The sequence below is a fragment of the Quercus suber genome, unplaced genomic scaffold, assembly GCF_002906115.3.
Source record: "Quercus suber isolate HL8 unplaced genomic scaffold, Cork oak 2.0 scaffold_10, whole genome shotgun sequence".
In the NCBI taxonomy this organism is placed as follows: Eukaryota; Viridiplantae; Streptophyta; class Magnoliopsida; order Fagales; family Fagaceae; genus Quercus; species Quercus suber.
Window position 1 is genome coordinate 599,807 of NW_027069476.1, and position 9,659 is coordinate 609,465.

The 9,659-nt window shown below is 37.3% G+C and overlaps 1 long non-coding RNA gene across 1 annotated transcript; it reads left to right on the top strand.

The window, feature by feature from the left end:
• The first annotated feature begins 675 nt into the window (after positions 1-675).
• LOC136069606 (uncharacterized) lies at positions 676-1,306 on the top strand. The gene is made up of 2 exons (XR_010630824.1): positions 676-899; positions 1,034-1,306. It is a non-coding gene; the product is annotated as an uncharacterized LOC136069606 (long non-coding RNA).
• Positions 1,307-9,659: the final 8,353 nt, after the last annotated feature.

Below are 9,659 nucleotides of genomic sequence, written 5' to 3' on the forward strand. Positions count from 1 at the left end.
TTAAATGAAAATTTTGGTAATTGAATTTTAGTTATGGTAGAATTTTAAATTTCATGGATTTTAATTAGTAGAGTTTTATGTAAAGTAATTTTTTTTTTCCCAAAATCTTAAAATAAATTATTAGTAATAAAGTTTAGTAATCAAATTTTTTATTCAGGTAGGATTTAAAATTTATTGGAATTAACGTATCAAAGCAACGTGTAAAGTAAACTATTGAATCCAACTTATATTAGTATATAGGATAGGGTTTGTAGACTTTGATTTCCTTCAATAATTCCTTAAAGCATCTCCAACAGCTTCTCTAAATTTTTGTACTGTTTAGAGAATGAACAGTGACATTTAACTTTTACCTACTCACTTTTTCAAATACAATTCCAACAAATTCTCTATCACATTCTTTATTTCATTTAAATATTATTTCTTTATTCATTCTTTATTCTTTTTTTATCATCATTTATTCTTTTTTTAACAACTATATTTTTAAATGAGAAGTGTTACATCCACAACATTTTACGCAATACTTTTACAACAAAATTTATGTGGAAAGTTGTTACTAGTTCTAATTTAAACTCACCACTGAAATTATTTTTTTTCTCGCCAATATTAACTAATAACAATTTTTACTTAAAATTTATTGTGAAAATATTGTGGTAGAATTTCTCAATTATAATTTTTTATTTTTTCATTTCATTCTCCTCCACACGGACCACACACATGTACTCTATCCCCCTTCTTTTATTTCTTTTTCTCCTCAAGAACCTTCCAGCAACATCATTTACTCTTCACATCAGAGAAAAGAGAGAGAGAGGAGGAGGAGGAGGACTCCAATCCATTGCCAGAGGAAGCGGCGAAGTCCCATCGTGTCTGTGCTTCGGAGGACTCCGTCGCTGCATCCTTTGGTCTTTCTTTATCTCTCTTTCTCAATTTCTCAATTTATATATGCTATAAGTTGATGACGATGATGAACATTTGTTAATATTTTTCTTCTATTTCTCTTAAAGAATTGAAAATTTTTTATGGGATTTTGTGATAGCTAAGGCTTTTGGTGGTCAGATCGGAAGAGAAAGGACAAGTGGCGTGTGAGATGAGTTTGATCCACGTTAATTGTGGAATGGTGGAAAAATTGGGGGTAACACCAACGTGACTAGGCTATGCTATGCTATGCACTGATTGCTTGTTGCTTATTGCTAAGAGGAGCTTTGTCAATTCCCCAATTTTTGCTTCGATTCTCTTTTGTGTCTCTTTTCTTTTCTTTTGGGGTTAAAAGAGAAAAATAAAAAAAATGGAGGAAAACATTTTTGTTGCTCTTCTGTGTCTCTTCTCTTTTCTTTGCTTCGATTCTCTTTTCTTTTCTTTTCTTTCATTTGCAGATCACCCTTTGTAGCAAAAAGAGAAAAAGAGAAGAGAATAATTGTTCACGGAGAGAATGAGAGAAAAAAAAAAAAAAAATCCACGGAGAGAATGAGAGAAAAAAAAAAAAGCAATGGAGAGAAAAAGAAGCAACGGCAAGGGAGAGAATGAGAGATTGAGAGGAAAAAAAAAAAAGCAACGGAAGAGAAGGAGAGAAAAAAAAAATCCGGAGGAGGAGAGAGAAAGAATTAATATAATAGTACTATGGGTAATATTTTAATCCAATAAATTCTATAGCTACTGTTTCATAAGCCAAAAAAAAATTTGGTTATAAAAAGCTGTTGGAGCTGTTTTTTTGGGTTCCATTCTCCATAATAGCTAATATTTTGGTTTTGCATGTATTGCTAGAGTTGCTCTTAGACTTTGTCATATATCCGTATATGGTACATTGAATATAACATTTTTCTTTTTTGCTGAGACATATAATAACTGTGGAGACCATTTTTGCCGAAGGACCAATAGCTTGCTTGTAATCCTTAGCTCAGAGTCCCACCTTAGAAGGCTCTGTCCGCTTTGGGGAGCCAAGCCCTCACGGTTTTGTTACGAAGGGGTGGGATTGTCCCACATCGCCTAAGTAACCCTCCCACTCATGCCCTTGTCCATTGCATGAGTGGGAGGGTTACTTAGGCGATGTGGGACAATCCCACCCCTTCGTAACAAAACCGTGAGGGCTTGGCTCCCCAAAGCGGACAGAGCCTTCTAAGGTGAGACTCTGAGCTAAGGATTACAAGCAAACTATTGGTCCTTCAACAAAAATGGTCTCCACAATAACCTTTTTATTTTTTTTAGGAAAATAACATTTTTATGTTAATTATTACCATTTGGTAGAGAATTGTCAATGGCCCTACTACAATTCCAAACAACCTTCTAGGCTTCTACATTCTCCTAAGTTGAAGCTGCTCTCATAAATAATAATAATAATTATTATTATTATTATTTAAATTTTAAGAAGAAGAAGGGAGAAAGATAAAGATGAAGTTGCTCAACATCACCAATGAAGCATAGAGTAATTTTCATTCTTAAAAAAAAAAAAAAAACATTGAATAATTTTTTACTTTACTTCAGGCATATTTTAGAGAGAGAGAGAGAGAGAGTTAACGGGAAGAAGAGGTAAGCTTCAAAACCATATAAATAAGACACAGTAAAGAATGTTGAAAGCTCAATAGTATAAATGCTAGAACTAATTTAGACCCTCAATTTTTAATTACAGCTAGATTAATTTTAGGCTAAACACAATTAAAGTGGAATATATGTAATTAGCCAATTAATTAACCAAAGCATTCAAAAATTGCATGGATGAACATGAGGATGCAATGCTTAAATGTAAAGGGCAGTAAGGAAAATAATATCAAACTCAAGACAACACCACGATGTGCTATTGAAGAGGAAAACCGAAAAACTTAATGTAAAAACCTCTTCACGTCCCTTCAAACCGAAATGATTCACTAGTGAATAAGTTGGAATACAAGGATACCAAAAAGACCCTCAAAGTCTAATCTACCAAAAGTACTTGAGCCTTCATAACTTTAGCTACTAATGGACTTCACCGAGTCTTGTCTTCACTAGCTTCCTAAATCTCGCAATATCGCATGATTGCATCGCCAAGCCTCTCCGACTTATTTTGGCAAAGACACAATGCTTCTCAAATTCCAAAACACTCTCTACACCTAATTTGGGTGCGCGTTGTGTTTGGATAAAAACTCCTCTCAAACTCCCATACCAATGGGAGAGGGGAAAAGAAGAGACTACAAAGAATTCTCACTTAAGGATGAGTAGCTCTATCTAAAAGGTGGGTGTTGTGAAAACCTCAATCTCTAGGGGTTTCTATCTAATAGCTCATTTACAATTTTGTGGGTAATGAGAGTATATATAGTGTGAGTGAAAGATAGGAAAAGTCACACACAAATTCCAGCTGTCTGAGCATTTCAGGGGTCACTTCACGATTTAGCCAAGTCACGAGTTACTCGTGAAATACACTGACTTTTAAGCTTTCGGCATGTGCTTCTCATGTGACCTTCGCGGGTGTTGTAGCCCAAGTTAGTTGTGAATTCTAATGTCTTGAGCAAATCTTCACCACTTAAGACTAAATCCATTATAATTAAATCCCACAAAATACAAGAAAATAAATTAATGAAATTACAAAAATTTTGTCATGAAATACAGCTAACATAAAAGTTATGTAAAAAAATTAACTTAACAAATGTCATTACCATTGAACTATTACTTAAACTCCCATAGTACTATCACTTAAACTCCCACACTATAGGATTAATTTTGTGAAGATAAAAAGATTGAAAATATATATATTTTTTTTAAAAAAACTAACCTCTTCTATGCGCTAACAAATTAATAGAAGAGACTAGAGAGTATGTTATGGGTTGATTCCAAGTGGTATGATTTCTTTATCAACTTATAAATTATTAAGGTGCTGTATGGTATTATGCACCATTTTAGTATGACCCTTTTTTACCCCCTCTTTTTGTGTAAATGATACCAAGACATTAAAAGGTAAATGGCATGTCGTCAAGCCATAGCTTGCTACTGTAGAAATTAGGTTTCATGAAGTCATTATTGAAGGGGATGCACAATTCATCATCAATTTACTTTAGACAAAAGAAGAATGTTTTGTAGAATATGGTCATGTGATTGAAGATTGCAAATCCTTAGCCTTGAATTTTAGAAAAGCTTACTTTAATCATGTTAAGTGTAATGGTAACGTATTAGCTCATGCATTAGCAAAGAGAGTATAGTTTATTGAGAAGTTCTAGGTTTGGTTAGAAGAAAGGATGATGTTTCTCCTATTGTAACCCATGACATTTCCTAGTTTTTATGTAATAAGATAATTGTCTTCTTTTTTTTTTTTCTTTTCTTTTTTTAAATGGAGATAATTACAATACTAAGAAACCATAGTATATAAATATTATTGGTTATTAGTAGCACTCGATATACCTTAAAATTTGTAATATTTAATCAAAATTATGATTGGTACATTTCAAAGAGGATCTTGTTCTCTCGAGTTCAAGGATTTACTTACTTCATTCAAGTACGCATGCAACCATGAGTCCATATACAATACTACTGCCACCTCACATGGCATATAAAGTCATATATCAAGACACTAAAATGTGTATAATAAACTTGTTGATAGTTGATAATTTTTTTTTTTACCAAAAAAAGGTAGAATTGGTATATTTAAATGAACAAAAGTACAAAAAGGTGTAAGGAAGGGTCCTGGGCCATGCAGGCTTACACAATAGCCTGGACACCAGGACAAGGACATACTACACATTGCCATAAGCAAAAAAAATTGTATAAAATAAAAAGAAAAGCTGAGTAGTCATTGTCATGTCTGCTGATTGGCCATCAAAGCTTGGTATTCATGCAGAAATGAAGTTGCTCCATTTAAAATAACCTCTGGATGAGCTTGGGTGTCCTCAAAGCAATACTTATTGCAAGCATTTCATATAGCCAACGCGATCATAGCCCATTGCTCCATCTCAAGCCTAGGCAGCTGCTACATCATCTGTTGAGTTAAAAGGAAGAAATCAGGGGCCACAGCTGAGCTCTTTTGGATCTTCCTACGAACCAATGCCCAAACGTTATGAGCGAAAGGGCATTCCCAGAGGATGTGCTCGATTGTTTCACTTTGATGGTTACACACTATGCAAGAAGGATTCAAATGTACTATCTTCATGTAAAGATTGGCTCGTGTAGGCAGGATGTTAGAGCATGCTCGCCACAAGAACATACGAACTTTTGGGGGAGTATTAAGGGACCATATTGCCTTCCATAGTCTCCCATCTGCTGTAGTTATGGACTGGTCCTCAATTGAGGGGTAAAGCAGACGCAGTGCCACCGAGTACGTGGATTTAACGGAGAAAACATTGGATTTGTTCTCTTTCCAAACTAACACGTCGTTTGTCTGCAATTTGGTCAAAGGTGTTCTTAGAATATCAGCACAAGTATGAGGCTCATACCAGCAGGCTATTTTAGCTCTGACCCACTCTTTAGTATCCTTATCCACTAGTTCCCTCACTTTCAGCAGTCCAGGTCCCTCTCTACGGAGACACGATGGTCGCAACAGCCATTGATGGTGCGTGATCTCTATTGTGGTTCCACTACCCACTTTCCATTTAACTCCTACTAAAATGACTTTCCTAGCTTTCAGCAAACTTCTCTATACATATGACGGGTTACACCCTAAACCAGCATTTAAGAAGGAGCACTCAGGAAAGTACCTAGCTTTATAAACTCTGAAGACGAGTGAGCTTTGATGGTTGAGTAGCCTCCATGTTTGCTTCGCTAGCATCACCAAGTTGAATGCATGAATATCACAAAAGCCCATTCCACCAGTTTTCTTTGGATCACACAACCTCCAATTTATCCAGTGAATTTTTTTTCTCATTACTTGTCTGTCCACACCAATATCTAGCTATGATAGAGTTAATATCGCTGCAAAGAGCTTTCGCCAGCTGGAACAAATTCATCGAGTAAGTCGGTATGGCTTATGCTATAGTTTTAATCAAAACCTCCCTCCCTGCTTTCGAAATAAACTTCTCCTTCCAACCAGTAACATGCTTAGCTATTCTCTCCTGAAGGTCTTTGAAGGTGCTCATTTTGTTCTTGTCCCCTACCATCAGCAAACCCAAATATTTTTAGAACTCTGGCATAACTTGGGCATTAAGCATACGTTGAATATCCTTTCTCACTACTTGCTTAGTGTTTAGGCTGAAAAATAAAGTTGTTTTCTGCCGTTTTATCGCTTGGCCTGAGGCTTGTTCATACGAACCTAGTATATCTAGAAGATGAGTGCACTCAGATGAAGTGGCCAGATATAATAGTAAACTGCCATCAACGAAGAGCAGATGTGAAATTCTAACACCATTTTGGCATAATTGAGAAGATGCTGCACCTCAATAGCTTTTCGAAGTAATGCAGATAAGCCTTCTACGCAAAACATGAATAAGTATTGTGACAAGAGATCACCTTACTTTATGCATCAGGCTAAAGAGATGAAACCTCGGGGTTCTCCATTAATCAATACTGTGTAACTTGTCGATGAAACACACTGCATAGCTAGGTTCACCCACATGTCCGAGAGACCCATTTTTAACATTATTTTTCATAAAAACTCTTACTCCACATGGTCATATGCTTTATTGATATCTAACTTAACCGCCATGTGTCCAATCTTACCTTGCCTTCTATTTTGCAGTCTATCTCGTATGCTACTGCAGTATTGTTAGTGATTAATCTATCTGGAACAAAAGCGCTTTGGAAGTCTCAGATAATATTCGGTAGGATAGGTTTCACTCTATTGGCCAAGACCTTAGATACTATCCTACTTACCACGTTACTTAGACTGATAGGGCGGTAGTTCGACATAGCTTGAGGGTCCTTTCATTTGGGTATGAGCAAGATATGGGTAAAGTTCATCTTGGTGAAGACATGCCCAGAGTTTAAGGCAGATAGCACTGCCTTTGTCACCTCTCCGCCTACTAAGTGCTAGAATTTCTAAAAAAAGAAGGAAGACATACCATCTAGACCCGATGACTTTGATGGGTGCATTTGAAATAAAGCTTGCTTCACCTCCTCACCCACAAAAGTCTGGTTTAGAGACCGGTTCATTTCCTCCGTCACTACACCATCCACCACACCTAGGACCTCATCCACATTACTCGGGTGTGATGTAGCAAAAATAGTCTTGAAGTAGTCCTTTGCTATCGCACCCACAGTTTGCAAATTTGTTTTCCAAATCCCATCCACATCCATCAACCCATCAATATGGTTTTTCCACCGTCGTTGGCTTGCCCATTTATGGAAAAACTTGGTGTTTTTATCACTTGCAGGGAGCCAGATAGCCTGAGATCTCTGTCTCTAAAACACCTTTTCTTGGTGGAGCAAGCTATTTATCTTTCCCCTCAGCGTGTTGATCTGTACTAGGTTGTCACCATACCTTAGGTTGGTCAGATCCTTAAGTGAAGCTCGTTTTTTCTCCAAGTGTGTTTTAGTGTTACCAAACACCTCTTGACTCCATGCCACCAACTTCGTGCGGCACCACTTAATCTTCTCTGTTTGGTCACAATTTGAATGACCCCTTGTGATTAACCCTAATTAATTGATTTAGCCAAGTAATTAATTAATCAATTAATCATGCAATTTTATGGAAGCACAAACAAATCACCAATCAACTAAATATGCAGCGGAAAATAAATAACACGGTGATTTGTTTACGAATGGGGAAAACCCTAATGGCAAAAACCCCACCGAGTGATTTTCAGGTCACCACTCCCGAAACTCCACTATTATCAAATCAAGCGGTTACAAGTAAAGGAATCCCAAGTACCTTACCAACCTACAGTTGAACCCTTACCCCAATACCCAATTGGACTTGATCTGTAGTGACAGTCTCCACCTTTGATGCACGGCTCCCAAGTACGTGACTAACCAATGCGCGGATCCAAGTACGCGACTTCAGAACACCAACTTGAGGAAGAATGGTTGGCTGCAAAGTTCTTCAGTTCATCCACATGATGAATAGCAGGAAGATGCTTGGTTACAAAACCCTATGGTGCAAATACACAGCAACTTCTTGATGGAAGATGAACTAGGTCAAGAACCTTGTCTGTTGAGCACAATTTGCATAAACAGAGATTGCTCAATGATAATACAACTTGTGTCACCCAAAACGGCTCTTAAAATAATCCTTTTATATGTTTAGGGTTAGAAGAAAAGAAAGCCCAAAAACATATTCACGGATCCCAAGAAAATCAGATTGGAATTCTGACTTTTTAATTCTCGACAGATAGCAGGTGTCGAGGTAGCTATCGAGAGGTGTCGAGCTTTAAAAACTTTGCACTTCAACTTGCTTTCTCTTGGACAGACTTGATGACTTCAACACTTGACCTTGAAACATTGTTTCTTGAAGTATTAAAAACACCTAGAACTACCCAATTACAAGCAGAGTGCGTTTTGTCAAAGGATTAGCCAATTTACATAACTAAGTGACATATGTTCTTAAACAAGTTAAAACATATATGTCCTAACAATCTCCCCCTTTGGCAATCCGTGACAAAACCACAACAAACAAATGAGCATATGAGAGAAGTCATAAATCACTCAACTCATATTCACTTGTTGAATACAATAAAATCTATCCTAACACAAACTCTTGAAAAACTTTGCAAGAAGAGAGCTTATGATAAGTAGACTTTGACAACCTGTATTTCTGAAACACTTTAAACAAAACTCATCAAGGCATCTTGTGTGAAACAGAAATAAATAGATTGCATACAAGTATAAAGAACATGTGTATAAAGATAGAAAAGAAACAACACATGAAGAGAGAGGTGAAAGAAACATACATCAACATATATAAGAGATAAGATAAGTACAATGTATGTAAAAATGGTCAAAGGACCTCATATACAAGACCAATGTATCTAAGAGATAAGAAAAAAATACATATAGCCTCACTACATCCCTCAAAAATATGACAACACTCCCCCTATCAAAAATGTCCTATACTAACTCTCCCCCTAAGATGACTACTCTCATAGCCCAAAACTACTCCCCCTTTTTGTCACGAGTGACAAAGGGTAGAGTGTCATGTAGACATCTCATCGGCAGAGCTAGCATCCCCATCATCATCATCATCATCATCCTCATCATCCTCAGAATCTGACGCTGCTGGAGTAGATGGTGAAGGAGTAGCCTCTGGAGCAAATCCACCCATGATCGCCTGCCGTCGTGCAATACGACCCACACGAACATTCACCTGATACAACTCAGCAGAGAGTGTATCAAGACGAGTGTCCATGCGCTGCAGCTGCGCCATAATATCACCAAGGGATACATCGCTCGAAGAGGAAGAAGGAGCAGATGTAGATGGAGCGGATCTGGATGGCGCTGAACGGGAGGGAGGAGTGGCACCTGGCTGTCTCGACCTGAACTGCGCCTCACTACGTTTTACGGTAGCGGCATCTATGGCAGATATGTGTGTGAAGTGGTCGGACACAGGAAAGGGAACAGAAAAATGGCGTAGAATCCGCGTGATAGCAGAAGGAAAGATGAGCTTATCACGGGACGCCGAATCAAGATAGACCTCTATGATAGATCGGATGAAGTGAGAAGGGAAGTCTATGGTAAGATGCTCAAGCAAAGAAAGCAAAAATCGAGCACGAGGCTCTGTGATAGAGTTATAGTGAGAAAGAGGATGGAGAACAAAAGTCATCACCATGTTAATGAAT